Here is a 21853-nt window from a genome sequence, read left to right on the forward strand (position 1 = left end):
ATTATATGTTAGAAAAACAGTTAATGAGGTAGCGGAATAAATGAGTATAGGATTAGTTAATTATATATTTCCAATGCACTTCCACACAGATATGAAATCACCCAATTAGCACCTATGCACCCTTTCTGCATTTTAAAATGACAGCACACTGTGCTAAATGTTTCTGGAATGCTTTTCCAAAAATGAATGCCTGCTGTCTTGTTGCTAAAAAGCTGCCTCTAGCACCCATTTCAAACTAACTGTATTTATATACTAACCAATGAACCCCTCACGTTTGCTCTTTTTGACTCTGCACACATATGTTGTTGTTTGCACAAATATGTCATTCATGAATATATCCCTAAATACCCTCCTTTTTCTGACAATTCTGGCTAATAAACCCATAATTGGAGTGCATGTGCATGTGTGATGAAACATCGTATGCACACTTCCAACCGAAGTGCACATTTCGATTCGTCCATATATGTCCATATTTTACAATATCTTTTTCAACTATAGTCTCTGTATATGTATGAAACGAACATTTCTCATTAGTGCGTATGCATGACAATAAAATAAAACAATAAAATAAAATAAATAAATAAAATAAGTGGCTAACATAATTAACTAAAACAATTCAACAAAATAACAAAATTATGGGTTAAAATTAAAATAAACAATCTCCATAGTGTCCACTTTTAGTCTCAATTGGTAAAGCACAGCACAATACTATGCCCCACCAACAATGCTATGGAATTAAGTTCAATGGACCACTGTTCCATTGATGGCATTCACCATCTCCATGACCACACCTCTGAGATGTCCTGATCACCAAACTTCCATACTCGTATCCTTTTCAGTGGAATCCCTCCGGGCCGGCGCTCATGGGCTTTTCTCCATAGAAATCATCTCTTTTGGCATCTCAAACTATTTATCTTCACCTCCGTACTTTGGTCTGGAGGCTTTCCTGGGCCCTTGGTCCTGCGGTCTCTGGTTCAGAGGTCTCCATTTCAGCGGTCTCCGGTTCAGCGGTCTCCGGTCCCTGTCAGGACAATTTGTTATTTACCTCTAAATTGAATAGAAAAGAACAGATTAAGTACATAGCACAAAATACATTTCCATCCCTTTCAACACTCAGCCCAAAACATTTTTTTTCTTTTAAGCCAGCATGACTTATCACGTTTGGATACCTGCAATTAAAAACACATTACAGAAAAACAACAATATTTACATCTCACATTATTATACATCACAATAATTTTCATGCAGAATGACTTTACCACACTGCACCAGAGTAAGTTAACCTGATTCAGCACCTTCCATGAATGCATAGTACCGCACTTTCTTTTTCCCAAATGTGACATTTTCATTTCTATTTACTTCTACACTAAACTATATCTCTGGTTTCTCATGGAGTGAAACATACACCACCTTGTCATTAGGTTACATGCATTATGAAACCACTCTTCAATGCATTCGCTAACATTACACATACTGTGCTCTCCATTCTTTAAGACACATTTTTCTTTATGTAACCAGTACACTTAACCTGTCTCCATCTGCTCAAGTCTCCTGATTTCATGCTTTGGATGACAAGGCTTAATTTGGTTTACATGTAAAAACTGCTCTGTCACCATTTCACCCTCTGTATTTAATATTTTATACACTACAGGGGATATCTTATCTACAATCTCAAATGGTCCTTGCCATGTTGCAAGGAATTTTGAATTTTTATGCTTGTTTTTACCAAAATGGAACTTGTATACTCGATTGCCTATCTTATAGTCTCTCACAGATGTCTTTTTATCATAATAGGACTTTGCGCTTTCAGCAGCCCTTTCAAAATTTTGCTGTGCAAATGCAAATGCATGTTGTAAATGCTTCCTCAATTCTTCCACATACTCGTGAACTGTAGATGCACTCACAAGTGTTTGCTCATGTGTCCTGTACAATAGATGTTGTGGCAACACCATTTTTCTTCCTGTCAACACCTCATGAGGACTGATACCTGTTGCTTTAGCAGGAGTCGGCCTAATGGCCATTAACACTAAATGTAAGCATAGATCCCAACTGGAACCTGCCTCTGCCACAAACTTCTTTAGTATCTCCACGACAGATCTATTGCTTCTCTCTACGTTCCCCGTAGAAGCGGGCCGATATGCAATATGCAATTTCCTTTTTACCCCCAATATCTGCCACACCTTGTTCATTAAGGGGCTCGTGAAATGACTTCCTCTGTCTGACTCTATTCTTTGAGGTAACCCAAATATGGAAAATATGTGATTTACCAGCAATGTAGCTGCTGTTTGTGCACTACAATCTGGCACAGGAATGCATTCCACCTATTTTGACATTAAACATACCACCATCAATAAATATCGGTTTCCCCTACCTGATCTCTTTACAGGCCCTACATAGTCGATTTGTAAATCCGACCATGGAAGGGTTAAACCTCTTTTCATTAATGGAGCTCTATGCATTGGTGAAGCGGGTTTAAATTGGGCACATACCAGACACCCCCTGGTATATAATTCCACATCTTGGGACATGTGTGGCCAGTAAGCATAATCTTTTAGTATTTCAAAGGTTTTTTGTGAACCTCTGTGTCCTGCAGTTGTCACATCATGTTCATGGTGTAACATTAGCCCTCTAAATGAAAGAGGTACCACCCACTGTATCTGCCCCATTACAGATTCTATGATCATCAGACCATCCTGCAGTTTAATTAATTTTTTGTTCTTTAATTTCACTCTCAACTCTTATTTTCCTGTACAATCATTTTCAGTTAAGGGATTTTATTCGGTGTCTATCAAATGATTATAATAAACCCCCAATAATGGGTCTTCTTTTTATGCCTTTATCAAATCCTGATCTGGCGTATCATAACTCCATTGCACTAAAGGTTGTTCAATATCTTTTGGAGCTTTGGAGCGTGTAATTGCATCTATTTGTATTTCACCAATTAGGTGTTCAATGGGCAACAATTCTCCCATAACAGCCCCGATCTTGGCCAATTGATCAGCTCTAACATTTCCCTCCTTATCCTCTCCTGGTGTTTGCAAATGTCCACACATTTTCCTCCAGTGTATTGTTAAACCATTCTCTGACAGTAATTTGGTTATAGCTTGAATCATCTTTCCATGTTTAAGGGGCTTTTTGTTATATGTGAGCATGCCTTTTGCTTTCCAGCCAGGCAAATATTCTACAAAGCTATTTCGTGCATAATCAGAATCAGTCACAAGGACAATTTCACTGAATTTGTTATCAACTGCAGTAGTAACTGATTTATAAATGGCTGCTAACTCTGCTATCTGGCTACTCCTGGCCCCAATTCTCATTCCTATACTAGGAATGTCCTCACATCTCAACCGGATATTTCCTATCCCTGACACCAACTGTTTATTGCTTTCATTTTCAATGTGAAAAGCACACCCATCGACATACACAACTGGCAAGTCTTTACACGTATTTTCATCAAAAGCTTTGTGTGGTGATTGTTCAAACACCTGCAAACTGGACTCCACCTCTACCTCATCTGAGACACACTCAGCTGCACAGTCGTGTAGATCTGCTAACCCCTGAGCAATTGGGTTCTTTTTATTCTGTCCATATCTTACTTCTACAGGGGACCCCTGCAATGCCAATGTCCATGAAGTAATCCTGGACTGCGCTAGATTGCCTGATCTAATCCTTTTACTTTGTAAAAACTGCAATGGTTGATGATTCGTTTCAATGATCACCTTTTCCCCTTTAACAATGGAATGAAAATGTTGCAATGCCCATACAGTGGTCAGAAGGGCCTTTTCACATTCTCTGAATTTAGTTTCAACCTGAGAAAAGGCCTTACTTGCATAGGCAATAGTTTTATGGTTCAAATCATGTTTTTGAGATAACACCGCTGACATACACTGTAAGTGAATTCTATTTCTACAAATAAATCTTTATTCTTCATGGGATAGGCCAAGCATGGCGCCTTTATGAGACATTCATTCAATTTAGCAACTGCCTCAGACTGCTCCTTTTCCCATTTCCATGGTGTATTCAGCTTCAATAGTTTAGTCAACGGTTGAGTGATTTCAGCATCATTTTCAATACATTTCCTGTTATATCCTGTCATTCCTAATAGACTTTTTAAACCTTTCATGTTTTTAGGATTTTTCAATTTCTGTATGACCTCCACCTTTTTCTTTTGTGGATTTAACCCATGTTCAGTTACTTCATAGCCTAAGAAATTCACTTTTTTCTTGCACCATTGAACTTTCTGTAAAGAGACTTTGGCACCCGTCTTCTGCAATTGGCCAAGTACATGTCTAATTTAATCAAAATGACTTCTCATACTTTCATTATTTATCAGGACATCATCTACATAAACTATGGTCCCTCTTTCTGCCACATCTGGCATAGCTTTTCTCAAAAATATGCCAAATTCGCTCCCACTTTTGACATACCCAAATGGTGTTCTAGACCAAGCGTATTGCGTTTTATCAAATGAAAATGCAAACAAATTCTGAATATCTTCTGCCAATGGCACATACCAATACCCAGATGTAAGATCTAACGTGGTAAACTCCTTTGACCCATGCACCCGAGCAAGGCCTTGATCAATGAATAGCAGCGGCCATCTAGACACTGGCACTCTTTTATTTAATTCCCTCAGGTCTGCACACAGACCCCATTGAGCATACGTTATTCAGAATGCAACTTATTGTATGTGACTCTTGTTACTGACTTATTTACATTCAGTAACCTATGTGCTCTGAGGCACTGCCTTCTCTTCACAGAATGCAGAGAAAAGCGCATTCAAAACACATACACACACCTTCCTACCTTGCTGAGAAAAAAAAAAAAAAAATATATATATATATATATATATATGCTCTTCCTTGTTTACTACTTTATCTTTGGTGGTAAAATGACAAATACTTTACCACTCTGTTATAAACATCAAACCCTTATGGTTTCCCTTTCCCTTGAAAAATGACCAACAGATGCATGAAATGAAGCACAAAGGAAAAACCCTATCTACTTTCAGTACACAATGTATTACACAATCATAATAACAAGGTTACGTTAGGTGATGTTACAATCATTTGCTCTTACCACTTTGGTCACAGCATCGAGCCTTCAAAAGATTATAGAAAAAAAACAACAGAGACAAGCACATCGCAAATGCAACTATGCAGAGAGAAATCTGACATGTTTTATTTTTAACCCTGGCTCACTACACTGTCTGGCAAAAGTACATAATTTCACCTTCATATTTCTCTGCACCCCTCACTCGAAAACGAACTCACCCAGACATGTGAAGTCTGAATTTCTTGCTGCCAGGACCTTGTCAGCGCAACTTCACACCTCACAGCCACAGAGTTCGGAACTCCTCTGGTTTCAATGCCAGCAACCCGTCCCTTTCTTTTTTCTATGGGCTGCCAGCTGTTTTCAAAACTGCATTCACCAAGCCCCCATCCAAGGAGACAGCGGCAGGATCCGAATCCCTGGAAGGACTGTTCCCATTCAGATCCCAAACAGCTCTGCCTACTTTCCCCAGTCCAGCTGATTAAAAAAACTCTCCCTGTCTGTCACTCTTAGGTCAGCCTTGCATGACATGAGCTCTTCCACCCCTTCATTTACCAATCAAATTACAAGGATGTCCTGCACTATCTCCTCGCCTGTTAGAACAATGAAGGCTTCAGTGTAAAATTGTTTCATCTAATTCCTGCTGGTGCTTATTTCTCCTCTCCAAGGAAACACACTAAAATGGCATGAATCTCAAACTGTGCTTAATGAACTGCATTATATGTTAGAAAAACAGTTAATGAGGTAGCGGAATAAATGAGTATAGGATTAGTTAATTATATATTTCCAATGCACTTCCACACAGATATGAAATCACCCAATTAGCACCTATGCACCCTTTCTGCATTTTAAAATGACAGCACACTGTGCTAAATGTTTCTGGAATGCTTTTCCAAAAATGAATGCCTGCTGTCTTGTTGCTAAAAAGCTGCCTCTAGCACCCATTTCAAACTAACTGTTTTTATATACTAACCAATGAACCCCTCACGTTTGCTCTTTGTGACTCTGCACACATATGTTGTTGTTTGCACAAATATGTCATTCATGAATATATCCCTACATACCCTCCTTTTTCTGACAATTCTGGCTAATAAACCCATAATTGGAGTGCATGTGCATGTGTGATGAAACATCGTATGCACACTTCCAACCGAAGTGCACATTTCGATTCGTCCATATATGTCCATATTTTACAATATCTTTTTCAACTATAGTCTCTGTATATGTATGAAACGAACATTTCTCATTAGTGCGTATGCATGACAATAAAATAAAACAATAAAATAAAATAAATAAATAAAATAAGTGGCTAACATAATTAACTAAAACAATTCAACAAAATAACAAAATTATGGGTTAAAATTAAAATAAACAATCTCCATAGTGTCCAGTTTTAGTCTCAATTGGTAAAGCACAGCACAATACTATGCCCCACCAACAATGCTATGGAATTAAGTTCAATGGACCACTGTTCCATTGATGGCATTCACCATCTCCATGACCACACCTCTGAGATGTCCTGATCACCAAACTTCCATACTCGTATCCTTTTCAGTGGAATCCCTCCGGGCTGGCGCTCATGGGCTTTTCTCCATAGAAATCATCTCTTTTGGCATCTCAAACTATTTATCTTCACCTCCGTACTTTGGTCTGGAGGCTTTCCTGGGCCCTTGGTCCTGCGATCTCTGGTTCAGAGGTCTCCATTTCAGCCGTCTCCGGTTCAGCGGTCTCCGGTCCCTGTCAGGACAATTTGTTATTTACCTCTAAATTGAATAGAAAAGAACAGATTAAGTACATAGCACAAAATACATTTCCATCCCTTTCAACACTCAGCCCAAAACATGTTTTTTCTTTTAAGCCAGCATGACTTATCACGTTTGGATACCTGCAATTAAAAACACATTACAGAAAAACAACAATATTTACATCTCACATTATACATCACAATAATTTTCATGCAGAATGACTTTACCACACTGCACCAGAGTAAGTTAACCTGATTCAGCACCTTCCATGAATGCATAGTACCGCACTTTCTTTTTCCCAAATGTGACATTTTCATTTCTATTTACTTCTACACTAAACTATATCTCTGGTTTCTCATGGAGTGAAACATACACCACCTTGTCATTAGGTTACATGCATTATGAAACCGCTCTTCAATGCATTCGCTAACATTACACATACTGTGCTCTCCATTCTTTAAGACACATTTTTTTTTATGTAACCAGTACACTTAACCTGTCTCCATCTGCTCAAGTCTCCTGATTTCATGCTTTGGATGACAAGGCTTAATTTGGTTTACATGTAAAAACTGCTCTGTCACCATTTCACCCTCTGTATTTAATATTTTATACACTACAGGGGATATCTTATCTACAATCTCAAATGGTCCTTGCCATGTTGCAAGGAATTTTGAATTTTTATGCTTGTTTTTACCAAAATGGAACTTGTATACTCGATTGCCTATCTTATATTCTCTCACAGATGTCTTTTTATCATAATAGGACTTTGCGCTTTCAGCAGCCCTTTCAAAATTTTGCTGTGCAAATGCAAATGCATGTTGTAAATGCTTCCTCAATTCTTCCACATACTCGTGAACTGTAGATGCACTCACAAGTGTTTGCTCATGTGCCCTGTACAATAGATGTTGTGGCAACACCATTTTTCTTCCTGTCAACACCTCATGAGGACTGATACCTGTTGCTTTAGCAGGAGTCGGCCTAATGGCCATTAACACTAAAGGTAAGCATAGATCCCAACTGGAACCTGCCTCTGCCACAAACTTCTTTAGTATCTCCACGACAGATCTATTGCTTCTCTCTACGTTCCCCGTAGAAGCGGGCCGATATGCAATATGCAATTTCCTTTTTACCCCCAATATCTGCCACACCTTGTTCATTAAGGGGCTCGTGAAATGAGTTCCTCTGTCTGACTCTATTCTTTGAGGTAACCCAAATATGGAAAATATGTGATTTACCAGCAATGTAGCTGCTGTTTGTGCACTACAATCTGGCACAGGAATGCATTCCACCTATTTTGACATTAAACATACCACCATCAATAAATATCGGTTTCCCCTACCTGATCTCTTTACAGGCCCTACATAGTCGATTTGTAAATCCGACCATGGAAGGGTTAAACCTCTTTTCATTAATGGAGCTCTATGCATTGGTGAAGCGGGTTTAAATTGGGCACATACCAGACACCCCCTGGTATATAATTCCACATCTTGGGACATGTGTGGCCAGTAAGCATAATCTTTTAGTATTTCAAAGGTTTTTTGTGAACCTCTGTGTCCTGCAGTTGTCACATCATGTTCATGGTGTAACATTAGCCCTCTAAATGAAAGAGGTACCACCCACTGTATCTGCCCCATTACAGATTCTATGATCATCAGACCATCCTGCAGTTTAATTAATTTTTTGTTCTTTAATTTCACTCTCAACTCTTATTTTCCTGTACAATCATTTTCAGTTAAGGGATTTTATTCGGTGTCTATCAAATGATTATAATAAACCCCCAATAATGGGTCTTCTTTTTATGCCTTTATCAAATCCTGATCTGGCGTATCATAACTCCATTGCACTAAAGGTTGTTCAATATCTTTTGGAGCTTTGGAGCGTGTAATTGCATCTACTTGTATTTCACCAATTAGGTGTTCAATGGGCAACAATTCTCCCATAACAGCCCCGATCTTGGCCAATTGATCAGCTCTAACATTTCCCTCCTTATCCTCTCCTGGTGTTTGCAAATGTCCACACATTTTCCTCCAGTGTATTGTTAAACCATTCTCTGACAGTAATTTGGTTATAGCTTGAATCATCTTCCCATGTTTAAGGGGCTTTTTGTTATATGTGAGCATGCCTTTTGCTTTCCAGCCAGGCAAATATTCTACAAAGCTATTTCGTGCATAATCAGAATCAGTCACAAGGACAATTTCACTGAATTTGTTATCAACTGCAGTAGTAACTGATTTATAAATGGCTGCTAACTCTGCTATCTGGCTACTCCTGGCCCCAATTCTCATTCCTATACTAGGAATGTCCTCACATCTCAACCGGATATTTCCTATCCCTGACACCAACTGTTTATTGCTTTCATTTTCAATGTGAAAAGCACACCCATCGACATACACAACTGGCAAGTCTTTACACGTATTTTCATCAAAAGCTTTGTGTGGTGATTGTTCAAACACCTGCAAACTGGACTCCACCTCTACCTCATCTGAGACACACTCAGCTGCACAGTCGTGTAGATCTGCTTACCCCTGAGCAATTGGGTTCTTTTTATTCTGTCCATATCTTACTTCTACAGGGGACCCCTGCAATGCCAATGTCCATGAAGTAATCCTGGACTGCGCTAGATTGCCTGATCTAATCCTTTTACTTTGTAAAAACTGCAATGGTTGATGATTCGTTTCAATGATCACCTTTTCCCCTTTAACAATGGAATGAAAATGTTGCAATGCCCATACAGTGGTCAGAAGGGCCTTTTCACATTCTCTGAATTTAGTTTCAACCTGAGAAAAGGCCTTACTTGCATAGGCAATAGTTTTATGGTTCAAATCATGTTTTTGAGATAACACCGCTGACATACACTGTAAGTGAATCCTATTTCTACAAATAAATCTTTATTCTTCATGGGATAGGCCAAGCATGGCGCCTTTATGAGACATTCCTTCAATTTAGCAACTGCCTCAGACTGCTCCTTTTCCCATTTCCATGGTGTATTCAGCTTCAATAGTTTAGTCAACGGTTGAGTGATTTCAGCATCATTTTCAATACATTTCCTGTTATATCCTGTCATTCCTAATAGACTTTTTAAACCTTTCATGTTTTTAGGATTTTTCAATTTCTGTATGACCTCCACCTTTTTCTTTTGTGGATTTAACCCATGTTCAGTTACTTCATAGCCTAAGAAATTCACTTTTTTCTTGCACCATTGAACTTTCTGTAAAGAGACTTTGGCACCCGTCTTCTGCAATTGGCCAAGTACATGTCTAATTTAATCAAAATGACTTCTCAGACTTTCATTATTTATCAGGACATCATCTACATAAACTATGGTCCCTCTTTCTGCCACATCTGGCATAGCTTTTCTCAAAAATATGCCAAATTCGCTCCCACTTTTGACATACCCAAATGGTGTTCTAGACCAAGCGTATTGCGTTTTATCAAATGAAAATGCAAACAAATTCTGAATATCTTCTGCCAATGGCACATACCAATACCCAGATGTAAGATCTAACGTGGTAAACTCCTTTGACCCATGCACCCGAGCAAGGCCTTGATCAATGAATAGCAGCGGCCATCTAGACACTGGCACTCTTTTATTTAATTCCCTCAGGTCTGCACACAGACCCCATTGAGCATTTGGCTTTAATACACCCAAAATGGGAGTGTTGGAGGTACTATGAATGGGCCTGATAATTCCCCTAGACTCTACGTTTTTAATTATCTGTGCCAATGACTCCAAGCATGCCAGTGGCAATTGATATTGGCGCACAAACACTGGATTTCTACCACACCCTTCTGGTAATGTGGCAACATGTTCATAAGCATCCTCGGCAAAACGTCCTTAAATTCATACATATTTCTCTCAATTCATTCTTATCTTATTCGTATCTTCTTCGCTATCACAGGCATCTGCTAATAGAATTTTCTCCTCTACCATTTTTGAAAATTCTGGGAAATCCTCCAATGGAGGAACATCTTTGCTTTCTTCCAACTGTGTGGCTGTATCTCTCTGCAGAGTTGCCACTGTTAAATATTTTGGAATATCAGCCTCCATTTCAATGTGCTGATTTCCTGTTTCATTTTCACTTAAGTCAAATAATATGCAATTCTCTTGGTGACAGCACACCATCTCATAGGAATCATAAGGGTACGCAGACTGAATTTTTAACATCCCTTTGGGTTGAGAATCCAGGGACTCTGGCAACACACCCAGTGCATCTATGTATCTCTCGGGGATATTCCCAATCACCATATTGTTGAAATCTGCAGTGTAATGTGATTTTTGTATTGCCATTCCTAGCACGGAAATTCTCTTCTAAATAAATATCTTGACACCCTTTATTATCCACCATTATTTTGACGGCCCCTCCCCAATATCTGCCAGGGGGGTATATTCATAGTCCTGTCCTTACTGTTTCATGGACTCATTCAAGCACACAAGTGCATCACAATCTTTCATTTACTGTCAACTTTTCCGCTTTAGTGTTATAGCAACCTGCCTGGTGAATGCAGAAATAGTAATATCCTTCTTCACCTGTAGTTCAATTGCATATGGCACCAATTCTGCACAATGATAAGCCTTTCTGTTGTTTTCAAATTCGGGTGCAGGCCCACCTAGCCGGGACCATACTTTTTGGTTAAGGAAATCTAACACCATACACATCCTGTGAATTATATCATTGCCCAGGTAAAAATCATTTTGTGTTCCACTCACTATCCACACATTGTGGTAGATGGTTTTTTGTCCAACAGTAATCTTTAGCATGCACCTTCCTGCAATTCGATTTTCAAAATCTGGATTGTCCAATCCATAGACCTATTGATTTTTAATTCTAAACTTCGGGATCTCCTCCCTTTCCATTATTCTCTGAAATAATTTCTTATTGATGAAACTCCTTTCCTGTTACCACTTCTGAATGGCTATTTATACCAACATGAATCCATTGCTGCTCATTTTCCATATGTATTTCAGCAAGGGTGGTGATGTGTTTTTCAGTGTCTGCTTTAGGGATGGTGTTTTGTTTGAACTTCTTTTCTTTTAAATAGAAGCACAATGTGTGTTCATCTATTTCAGTTTGCAATTTCTTCGTAGGATCCAAACAAATCTGCACAGATTGTTTTTCTTTTTCACTTTGCATTTTGTCCTGACTCATTAAAATAACAGGGACACTAGGCACACAGCTATTCTGGAGATACACTTCCACTGCATCATTTGATTTAGCAACATTATGCCATTTGTTTACACTGTTGTTTTGTGACTTTATTTTTCAAGGCCTTAATGGTTTTTTGGTTAAAGACGACAGGAGCCAATTCACTCCATCAATGAGAGGCGACAACCTTTTCAGGCAATCTGTTCCCATCAAAAATGGAATTTCACAGATAGATGTGATCAATACTTCCTGTCTCATTCTGTGTTTTCCTATCCTTATGTCAACTTCAGTGACACCTTCAATAGGTATCTCCTCACCGTTAAAGTTATGTATTGGGACTTCATTTTGTCTTACTTTGATCTGATTATGTGGGGATCTCCCTTCATCAATACTTTTTACCAATTCTTTGGACATAATTGTGGCCTGTGCACCTGTGTCAATCATTGCAAATGTATTGCACCTCTCTTCCACAGTAATGGTAGCATAATATCTGTCCTCAACTTCCTCTAATACACACAGAAAGTGTGAATTTTTACTGCTTTCAGGACTCACTTTTCTCGGGGCCTTCTCACTCTTGGCTAAGTACATCAGTAAATGAAAAGTAATTTTTCCTCCTTTTTTCCGATTTCCTTTTGAGAAACCTTGCCCATCTCCCAATGTTTAGAGGTCATTTGGAGTGTGGACACTGTTCGCCCCTCTGTCCGAGGATCATCAGCGTTCACACTGCAATTCTCCAACTGAACATGCTCATAAACATCACATGATAGGTTGTCGTTTTCTAATTCTGGACATTTATTGGTATTTGGCATGATATCAGCCTTTTTTATTTCCTCAAAAATATGTGGCTCAAAAAACTCTTCAGGCGACTGAACCATACCCTCCTTTTTAGTACTTATTTTTCCTGTCTGCATTTTATCAGCATCTTTATTGTCTAGGGATGGTGTTCTAACAGTCACATCTACTTCCCCATCAGTTATTTTATCAGTGCATAAGTTGTCTTTTTTGAATCTGTCTCTTTGCTCCTTTGGAATTTTTCTCCTTTTCCTTTTTCATTTGTACATACTTCCAAAGTTTGATTCAACGCTAGGTTAAACCAAGCCTCTTTTTTAGGTGTGGTTGCAATTCCTGCCGCGTGTTCATTTGCAGGCATTTTCATGTTTAAATCATCAAGCGGCTCAGGACCGTTACGCAAAACTGGCTCATGGGAATCTGTCTTTTTATCATTGCAGGTGTCATGAATATTTAGTCACTTGTTATCAGAAGCCACCAGGTCCCTTCTATGACCTTCTGCCCCCTCATCTGATTACTGTTTTTGAACTGTACACAGTTTCCCTATTTGTTCAGCAAACATTTTTACCTGGGCCTCAAGACATTGAAACCTGTCCATTTCACTAGAATTTTCTCTTTGTGGCCTAGGCCGGTATTGGTTGTTCTCCCCCTGGTTAAATCTGTTCTGATATCTCTCAGGGGATTGGTTCCTATTTGAATTGTCTCTGAACTCTTGATTCATGTGAGGCGGGCAACGGGTTGTGCCATTCTTTGGTTGGCGGTGATTGATTGTATTGACATGGAGCATAGTTCATATTCTACCTCATGTTCTGTCTCTCATTTTGTGAGTACTGTTCCCTATGCTGATTCCCATTTTCAATAAATCGATCCACATACCGTGGTCTGTTCTAGTTACCATGCACCATGGTGTTGGGGTCAAATCTGCTCTGTGTCCCCATTGTCTGGTAGGGACTATTACGTCTTTGATCTTGATTTTGTCTCTGATTGTTGTTTATGCCTGATATATCGGGCCGGTATCCTACCTGAGATCTTTCTCCTAAGTACCTAGGACTAATGTAACTCTCTCTATTACTTGGTTCATGTGACTGAAACATGGTGTCTGTGGTGGCAGCCTCTGTGGAGTACCCCTCTGTTCGGGTGTCATATTATTTTTGCCTGTAGTTTGAGCTGACTCAAGTGACATTTTAGCAGATCTGATCTCCATTACTGTTGCTGAGGATTCTTTAGATTTTGGTCTTGTTTCTTTCATTTTATCTCTCTCTCCACCCTGGCAGTAGAGCACCTCATACACTTTGGTACTTTAGTGCACAATCCCTTCAAGGGACTTCTCACGATCAAACTCGCAAATTAATTGTGATATAATGTCTTTCTGCAAACCATAGAAATAGGTCATTTTAAACTCATTGGAATTGGGAATGAAAGATAAATCAAAGCGAGAAAAGGCTCTTTTTAACTCTTGGAGAAATTGGGGATGCGACATATTTGGCCTAGCCGTCATTGTATATGCAGCTTTTATTGCATCTTGCAATGACTGAATTGGAGAAAAATTGTGCCTAGCCTCTTTTTCAAATTCTGCCCATGACATGTTCACCTGTTCATTCAATCCTCTGAAGATGCTCGCTGTGGGAGCATCCAGAGTTAAGTGAAAGTATTGTCTGTATTGTTCCTTAGGTTTTTTTAAGGATTTAAATATATCATGTACTGCTTCTAGGTGATCTTCTATACAGCACTCCCCTCCTTTTTTGAACGGTTTAATTAAGTCCTTGATAGACTTCATTATCTTGATAGGGCTACTCGGCACTATGTTTGGAGTTGCATTACTTTGTGGTTCAACCCTTGTCTCAGGCATATGGGATTGGTGGCAACCCGCAATGGGTGAGTCAAACCCCCCAAAGGCGCTGCAACCAGACACCGGCGCAGCCACCGGGACACTATTTCCCCGTGTAGAAATTGAGTTAACCTCAATCCCATTGAATGTGGTGCCCTGTTGCTTGTTCTGAGAACTGAAATTGCATATCTGCTGTTCCAAATCTTTGCACCTTTTAAGGAGCGGGTCTGCCTCCTTACACAGGTAAGTGTTTTCATAGCCCATTTTATTAATCACATTCTGCATATCACTCATCTGTATTTGGCATTCATTAAACTCTTTGTCCCGCTTGTCCCTTTCTTGAAACATTTTAGCTATCTCTTGTTCAACAGCTTGTAGCTCACCTTCTTTCCCTAGATTCTCTCTTTGTAAAGCTTGCAGCTCTAAAATAGCCTCCTCTTTGTCTTGTCTAATGTGGCTGACCAACCCTTTCAGGTGTTCTAATTCTTGTTCACTGTCCTCAAACTGTTTCTTCTTTGAGACAAATTTGGGTGTCAAATTCATAGCATTTTGATAGCATGTCTTTTTGACATACCTCCAATTCCGCTTTTAACTTTTTCTCCTGTTCACTAGCTCTATCTAATTCGACTTTTAGTCTGCTAATTAGCTTGGCATCGTTATCTTGCATTCGCAGAGAACTATTTAAAATGAACCATGTTTTGGCACAGAGCCATATCAAACAGTCTCTCTCTGAATGTTTGTCGGCAGCATTAAATAATCTCTGAAGACAGACCTGAATTATGCTGCCCTTTTCAAAAATGCTGGCCAGTCGTTCTTTCTGAACTTCCCCATAGATACGGTCATGCCATTCTGTGGCATCATTTGATCATGTTCCATGTGCATATCATTTTGCCTCTAGGTATTTCACCAATTCTGAGAAGGTGGCATCAATTTGAGACATCCCGAGATTCCACTTTAGTTCAGTACTACCCTATTTTGGTGCTAATAGAGTGTTAGCTTATATTGGCAGTAATTTTAGTGGTATCTTATTTTTGGTGGTATTTCTAGAATTACCTTATTTTTGTGGTATAGTGGTGAGCATGTTTTATTTTACTATTGCCCCATCATAGAACAAACATTCCCTCATTACAATTGTGACCCACTTTTGGCTTGACTGTAGGTACTTCATGGACCTAGTACCTTTAGGGAACCCAGTGTATTTATTCAGAATGCCACTTATTGTATGTACCTTGTGTTACTGACTTATTTACATTCAGTAACCTATGTGCTCTGAGGCACTGCCTTCTCTTCACAGCATGCAGAGAAAAGCGCATTCAAAACAGATACACACTCCTTCCTACCTTGCAGAGAAATATATATATATATATATATTTGCTCTTCCTTGTTTACTACTTTATCGTTGCTGGTAAAATGACAAATACTTTACCGCTCTGTTATAAACATTAAACCCTTATGATTTCCCTTTGTCTTGAAAAATGACCAATGAAATGAAGCACAAAGGAAAAACCCTATCTACTTTCAGTACACAATGTATTACACAATCATAATGACAAGGTTACATTAGGTCATGTTACAATCATTGCTCTTACCACATTGGTCACAGCATCGAGCCTACAAAAGATAATAGAAAAAAAAAACAACAGAGACAAGCACATCGCAAATGCAACTATGCAGAGAGAAATCTGACATGTTTTATTTTTAACCCTGACTCGCTACACTCTCTGGAAAAAATACATCATTTCTCATTCATATTTCTCTGCACCCCTCACTTGAAAACAAACACACCCAGCCATGTGAAGTCTGAATTTCTTGCTGCCAGGACCTTATCAGCGCGACCTCAGAGCTCACAGGCACAGAGTTCGGAACTCCTCCGGTTTCAATGCCAGCAACCCGTCCCTTTCTTTTTTTGTGGGCTCCCAGCTGTTTTTAAAGCTGCATTCACCGAGTCCCCATCCAAGGAGACATTGGCAGCATCTGAATCCCCGGAAGGACTGTTCGCATTCAGATCCCAAACAGCTCTGCCTACTTTCACCAGTCCAGCTGATTAAAAAATCTCTCCCTGTCTGTCACTCTTAGGTCAGCCTGGCATGACGTGAGCTCTTCCACCCCTTCATTTACCAATCAAATTACAAGGATGTCCTGCACTATCTCCCGCCTGTTAGAACAATGAAGGCTTCAGTGTAAAATTGTTTCATCTAATTCCTGCTGGTGCATATTTCTCCTCTCCATGGAAACGCACTAAAATGGCATGAATATCAAACTGTGCTTAATGAACTGTATTATATGTTAGAAGAACAGTTAATGAGTTAGTGGAACAAATTAGTATAGGATTAGTTAATTATATATTTCCAATGCAGTTCCACACAGATATGAAATCACCCAATTTGCACCTATGCACCCTTTCTGCATTTTAAAATGACAGCATATTGGCCCTCATTTCGAGTATGATGGTTTGGTTCAATGGGGACTTACTGGTCCATTCCAACCTTGGAGGGACCGGTAAGTCCCCATTTACCAAACCACTCCCCATTCCCATTGAGCCCCCACAGGGGTCAATGGGAGTGGTGAGGGCTCAAATAACGGGCCGGCGTATGCCAAGCCCGTTATTTGCGCCCAGGTCCCTTAACGGGTCCCGTCCTTAACACCTGGTCAGACCCGGCATTAAGGAAGGGACCCGCTAAGGCACCTCGTAGTAGGGTGGTAAGGGATTACCGGAACCGGTCTCCTTACCGGTGCCCGGTATCCCTTACTGCCCTACTCAGAATGAGGGCCATTGTGCTAAATGTTTCTGAAATGCTTTTCCAAAAAATAATGCTTGCTGGCTTGTTGCTAAAGAGCTGCCCCTAGCACACATTTCAAACTATCTGTATTTATATACTAACCAATGAAACCCCCACTTTTGCTCTTTTTGACTCTGCACACATATGTTGTTGTTTGCACAAATATGTAATTCATTAATATATCCCTGCAGTTGCCCTATAAGGAAGAATTGACATGGAAAGGTCTCTTTAGATAGAAAGGGCAGAAAAGAGAGTATACAGGAATGGCCATAGCATTCCTGGGAGTCACAAATGGAGTAATAGAATGGGCGGCTACTCTGAATACCTTCCTGCGTGGACACGTTTATCATCTAATGAAGGATAGGACAGAGCTTCGATTAAATTTCAGACATGTTTTTGGGACCTCCAAACGGTAATATTTGCCCACCTGCAGTAATTATAATGGTCTGCATGATTCTGAGTGATGCAAACCCTTATGCTATTCTCCATTTTAGAATCTCATTAGAATACCACAGGGATATTCTATTCTCACATACAACATGCAGAAATGCTTTTGTGTTAAGTGGGATGTCTTTGGTGTGTTTGTTGCTGCCAATCTGTTGCCTTAAATTTTTGATCTTGTGAAAAAGTTGTTCATGAAGTTGCATGTGGTTTGTGGTATTGCAGGGTCAAGCAGCAGGTTGTTGTATTGCTTCATGGCTTGACAGATCGCTCTGCTCTTTTTGGATGATTTCATGATGATTGTCATGTAATAATTTGATTTGTCTGTAGTGATGATTTCCTCTGTGCTGATCGTAGGGTTCTCGGGCTGATGTGGTTTCTAGTTGGTGGGATTTTCTGCAGAGCTTTTCTTTACTGCAGTTTTTTTCACTTGCTGTCAGTCAGGGCCTTAGATTACCAAGGTGTGGAGTGATTACGTTTGGTGTGTTGACATTTCAATGGTGCATGGATGTTGTTGATCTAGGTTAGGGTGAGGCAGAGTGTGCTGAACTGGGCATTGACATTTTCCAAGGGGTTGGATGTGGAGGCCAAGTTGATGAGGTTTCCTTGCAGTATGTTGATGAGGAAGTTGTTCAAAGAGTGGTCGGGTGCCATGGTTGGTTTGGGTTGTCCCCAGTGGAGAGAGGTGTGTGCTGGAGCAGGAAGGGTATGGCTGCATGGTCTGTTCAGTCAAAAGGGGGTAAAACATACAATGGCTGCATAGGTGGTGTTTTGCCTTTGTTGTTGTTTGGTTCTATGATGAGTTGTTTTTTGTTCAGTATGAGCAGTCTCTGCGGATTTCTTGGTGGCCTGGGTCTTGGGAAGGTTGATCTCTCTGGGGAAGAAATTAGGAAAAAGGAGTTGTGTTGTTGAGAGATGCTGTTGTTATGAGGTCTGTGATTTCATTGAAAAAGGCCTTGTTATTTTGTAGTAGTTGGAAGATCAGGAAGAATGTAGCTGTCTGAGTGTGGGTGAGTGTGTAGTGGCAAGTAAGAAGTTCCATGGATGTAGGTGTGGTCTTGGGGATAATAGCGAGCCCTCCACCAGTCTTCACTTTGCAGTCCTTGTGCTGGATGCTGTCACCTGTGTGGATGAGGACATCCAAATGTGTGTGAAGGTACTGTCTTGGCAGTAGTGTCACACAATAATAATCGCCAGTATCTTCACCAATTGTTTATATATGTACCTGTGGAGCCTCTGACATGAGTATTGCACATCATTATGTCTTTATTACATATCCTGATATGTTTTTTCATATGTGTACTTTACCGGTCCTATAACTACAAAACAATCGCCATTTCCTGCATATAATTGTTCATATAGTTATCCTTGGACAAGTTGACATGAGTATTATATACCATTGTGTGTTCATTTTATATTAGTACATGCTTTTTCCTTACCTGCACTCCATCGATCTAAAAATGTTTAATTATTGAAGCACTTCTAGATATTGAACATGTCCTGTAGTGTATCACACATCATTGTACTTTTTAGTGGTATTCAAATATAGCCCAGCAGGGTTTCCCTGCACACTTGCGCTTTACAGGCGTGTCACGGGGAGTGACGTCACAGCGTGACACTAACACCACGACATCACGCCGCAAAAGCTGCTTTTTCATCATAAAGTAAAGAATGGCTGGGGCTGCGGCACGTCCTTAGGAGTTATACACAGACACCTCCGCGAGGTCGGAAGATCGAGAATCCACAGGTAAACAGCCAAGCCAGTTCATGGCATCTGCCCATACGGCCATGCTTGGGTCACAACAAAGGTTTCACTTACCAATTTCGATTTTCTTGTCTTCTGTTTTTCTTGGCCGTGTTTGTTTACATATCCAGTGCCAGAGAACACACAGGTACATTTTGCAGATTAACCACTTTTCTAAACAATAAGTGCACATTGGTTTGCTGTGTTTATACATTATTATATGTGCTGATTTATTGTAGTCCCACGGGACAGTATGAATTGAATGCAGGTAAAATAGCTTCATATTACACAGGCATATGATTGGACACGTTATGTTTGATGGATACTTATGAGATGTTACATTTTTTGTCTTTTGACCTTTATGTTTGTTTGGCTTTTTCCACATGTGTGTACTATTGATCATGACAGTGCATCATAATATGTGACATTGGCTGTATATATGATTTTTATACTTGCTTGACGATGCGTTTTTATCCCTGAAGACAGACTTTGTTCCGAAATAAATTGGCTGTTGTACTGCATTTCTTATGATGAAATAAATAAAGACTAAGTTCACACATTGGACCATGAAGAGAAGATTTTTTGAGATATAAATGAATGTATTCATAGAGATGTAATATTATGAATGTTTGAGTACCCATTTACTGTGAGCATAAGGGTGGACCAGGGGAATCCCTGATCCTTTTGTTGAAGGTGTGGCCAGCCATTTCTCAGTGATAAAGATTGTGTCTAAGTTGGGAGTGGTGATTAGGTCAGCATTGTCTTCAGCATGTGGTACTGTGGAATGAGCACTGATGACTATGAGGTTGAGCTTGTGTTTTGGGGTGGAGAGTGAGTGGTGATGAGTAAGTTGTGGATGAGATTCTGCGGGTTGGAAGTGCGTGGGAGCGAGGTGCGAAAAGGGTATTTGCATGTTTATGTGAGGGTGTAAATGAGAAGTGAGTGGGGTGTGATGCACATGCTGCTGGCTTACCCGGGATGCATGGAGCAGGGATTATGGCCCTTTTCAGTCTCTACCATGACCAAACAGGAGAGTTTTTCTTTTCTTTGTATGCCCCTGCCAAGATTCAGGGTCGTCCATGTGGCCCAGTAAAGTTGAGCTCTCAGCGTCGCTCTGCCCTTCCCAAGATGGCGCCCAGAACCTCGGCCGCGCTGGGAACAATCAGCACTGCTAAGAGGATTGGGTTCAGATGCCGGTGTGTCTCAATCGTGATCAGACACCCAGTGTATTTTCCCAGATGTTCATTTCTGTTCTATTCCTGGTGGCCTATTCAGTTCTCCTGGCTCTCTCTTCTTCTAAGCTTCCCTTGGCCTCTCCATTTCTATTTCTGCCTCCCGATATTAACCTGGATATTTTCCTCATCCTATGGAGTGGCATTGAAGATGCTGCCTCCCTTCCATCGACTGGATCACCCAAGGTATTTCATCCCAGTTTTCCCTTGGCTGACGCTTTTGGGGGCCACTTGCCGATCAGTTTTCATCCCTGTTAGAAGTTTGGCTTCCAATAGAGACAGGCCATTTCTCGGCAAAGAACGCCTATCAAAGTCACAAGTATGTCCAGCCGGCGACAGCCCCTTACATCGAATGACTGGGTGAGAGACACCTTGTGATCTAAACATTAAGAAGGGAAAGAAAGGGGTTGGACTCAGAAAAAGAGCAGCCAAAGATTAATAGTGATTAGAAGGTGCATGGGGCAGAGATCATGTGCCATATATTCATCTGCGTTAGCACATCATAAGCAGAATCAATTATGTCACTTTTAAAAGAAATTTAAACCTACCACTTTCGTCCCTACAAATGGCTAAATGTCCCTACTCCAGAGAACAAGCTCGCTGTCCCTTGGGGTATGGTTTCCCTAGTGTGGCGCTGATGTGTCGCCTGTCAGGGGGGGGGGAGAAATAAGAGAGCACTCCCTAGCCTGGCTCACTACTTTCCTATGCTAAAAACTGCACACTCAGAGCAGTCAACAATCGTCTTTAATAGTGTTGCTGTCCCTTCATGTGACTTATCATAAAAGATGGTGGTATGTCCACCGTTTAGTGGAGTTAATTCCACTGAGTTCTAATAAAACAGTATATAGGTCCTATAATCCAAACCACTTTCTAGTTAGCGTGAATCTAGTAGGTCGGATTAGCTGTTCAATCCAACCAGTGTCGACCGGTTTCAGCAGGGTAACTTGTTTGCCGCTTTCTTCAGGACCTTATATAGTGCCCTATGTGGGCACTTGTACAATTATAAAAAGGACAGTTTATATTATAACTGTCTTCTGATTTCTTTTACTGGTGCGGGCATCCTCCACAATGTTGGGACATTTCATCGTTGCGTCCATT

Source organism: Ambystoma mexicanum, chromosome 2q (genome assembly GCF_040938575.1).
Source record: "Ambystoma mexicanum isolate Mex_15411 chromosome 2q, UKY_AmexF1_1, whole genome shotgun sequence".
NCBI lineage: Eukaryota > Metazoa > Chordata > Amphibia > Caudata > Ambystomatidae > Ambystoma > Ambystoma mexicanum.